The sequence below is a fragment of the Acanthisitta chloris genome, unplaced genomic scaffold, assembly GCF_000695815.1.
Source record: "Acanthisitta chloris isolate BGI_N310 unplaced genomic scaffold, ASM69581v1 scaffold10626, whole genome shotgun sequence".
In the NCBI taxonomy this organism is placed as follows: Eukaryota; Metazoa; Chordata; class Aves; order Passeriformes; family Acanthisittidae; genus Acanthisitta; species Acanthisitta chloris.
The window spans coordinates 22,042-24,778 of record NW_008676507.1 but is presented as its reverse complement, the minus strand read 5'-3'; positions in this window follow the sequence as shown (position 1 = coordinate 24,778).

The window sequence follows — 2,737 nt, the reverse complement described above, 5'->3', positions numbered from 1 at the left end:
ATTACTGTGGCATCACTGGACTGTGATGCAATTTATACTTCCAAAGATATCTACTCTTTTTCCCTCACTTCTGAGGTCTTTTTCTAGCTCTCTGAAGTCAACAGGATCCTTAACGGGTTTGCATCAGCCACTAATTTGCTTACCATTTGCCTATAGAACACAACTTTAAGTGTAGTTATTTTTCTGTCTTTAATAGTCAACTTCATTTATATTCAAAATGCTCTAAAATGATTTTGCAAAAAACGTTATCTTTAGTTTTTGACAATGGAAAAGATTTTGATTAATTTTATGATTACAAGAACAGATTAGCATGAAAGTAGGTTAAAAAAATGTGAACACACTTTTGATCAAGTAAACTTCTGGGTTCCCTGCCAGTTTCAAAAGAAAAGAGAGATATTTAAGGTAAAGATGCTACTGTTTAGCTAGTGTCTCAGTCATAATCTATAAACAGAGAAGCTTACAATTTGAGTCCTTACATATGCAAGAAGTCTTACTGAAGTTAAGTGGGGAGAAAAAAATAAAGCACTCAAAAAAATGTTTCTGTAGCAGACAAAAATAAGATGCAGATAGAGAAAAATGAGTGGCAGCACTTTTCAAGATTAGAATACTCTCATACGTATTGAAATATATCTAAGGCATACTGCTAAAAATCTGTAGAATAATCTCATATAACTAATGTAGAGTGTGTAAGGAAGACACCTCAAACATGGGTTATTTGGCTGGTTTTGGATTGTGTTTTTTTTCTCAGAAAGAGACAGGTAAGTATTACCATGGTTTTCTGAAAATATTTGCATGGGGAACCACAAGCTTTTCACGAAGAAAAAAAAGACAGAAGTCTTAGTTCTTTTGCAAGGAGTAAGTATCTCTTACAGGTAGGAAGATATGTCACCATTTTGGAACATAAACTGTGAACACTCTTTAGATTAAGGTCCTGTGAATCCTTGAGATCCATGTTCTCCTCCCATCAGAGCAGGGGGTGTCAGGCTCCTCCGACAGAACAATTCTGCAGTAGAAAGGGAAGGAGGGAGTCTTTGTAATTAGGGCCCTTTTCTATTAAATATTTATGCAATGGGAAAAAGTTGCAGTAGGCAAAAATGAGGGACTCAGAAGAACATACCGCCTGATAATCAGATCTTTTCCTGGGACTGGAAATGGAACAGAATGGTCCCACCAGTTAGCTGAACACCCTAATAACATTCTTAGACCCATTGTCCTGAAGTTGTGTTCTATACATAGCTGAGAAAATATTAAGGTTACAGGTGTCTTATTGACTTTCAGAATTAACACTTAGAGTTTACAGTTCTCCTGACAAAGTGTTTCATAGGTGAAATGTGTTTATTGGATTTTTAATACATAATATATACTGAAAAAAAAGAAATAATCCTCCGATGCACTTGAACAAGCAAATACTTGAGACATGCTTTGTATTTCATGTCTTTTAAGCAACAGAAAAATCTGCCACACAAAATAATGTTTTATACTTTTTTTCTATTCAGCTTATTCAAAATGTATAACTGCTCAGAGGAAATTAGATTAAGTTACACAGCAGTGTGAATATGGGTTATCTGAGCCTATACCTACTATCTCAGAATAAAGAAGTAAAATACATATTAAAAATATGCCTAATATTTGATATGATTAATGAACATCTACTACTTTCAATGAATAGAACTATTTTATGTTATTTTAACATATATCCAGTATTATTCTCAATAAAAATTGACCTAGATTTACCAAACTATGTTAGGTACATTCTTTCTGAAACAAAATTTGAAAATGTTGTTGAAATAGCTTGTAAAAGTACTAAATGTAGAAAGTAATGAGTACAAAATTATACTGCCACAAGACACTTGTGGCAAAATATGGCAGTGTTCCAATCCAACACCTCTTATACTTGAAACCACAAGCAAGGGTCTCCATTTATTATGCTTGATTGTCCATGTGTAGCTGCTCAGATGAATGGATTGGTAATAGGAATAATCTGTTAAAGGCTCTGTGTCTCAAAGACCTCCCAACCAGTGCAAAAAAGAGACTTATAATGACATATAGTATCAAAATTAGACTCCCAAGTTGCATACTGGATCTTGCCATTTATTATACACATAATACATTCAAGATGTAAGTTCTAGGCAACTTTTCAAAAACTAGAGCATTTCATTTAAAAGTACACAGCTTGTTCACCTGCAGAACCAACATTTCAAAAGAACCAGTCTTTTGGGAATTTTTTTCCCCAAAGTGTGATCCAAAATGTTCAAATAAGGAAATTTTAGTTATAAGAACAGTCACTATGAAACAGCTAGCAGAAATGGACCGATATGATCACAACATGAGTGTGTCTCATATGCTTTACTTCCATATCAATTATTCTGTAGTTTCCTAAAATTTATGAGAAAGAATGACCTTAATTTGTTTTCCGGAACTAAGTGATATTTTATCCAGTGGTTTCTCAGTTACTTGAATAATTTCAGATGAAACTCAACTTTTTCTAAGTGACCATTTCATTGCTCAATGAAAAATGAACATGTCATTTCTTAAGTCATTATGGCACTGGCCCCAAAGAAAAATTTCAAGTTGCAATAATAAGCATCACATAACAGTTGGAATAGTTGATTAATTTTTTTTTTAGCCTTAAACTATTATATATATCACTTGAATCAGAATTCCTTCACCTGTTTCCTACTTACCACTACTTCCTACTTCAAATGTATTAAAACGGTACTTTGCTGGCAGTGCAAAG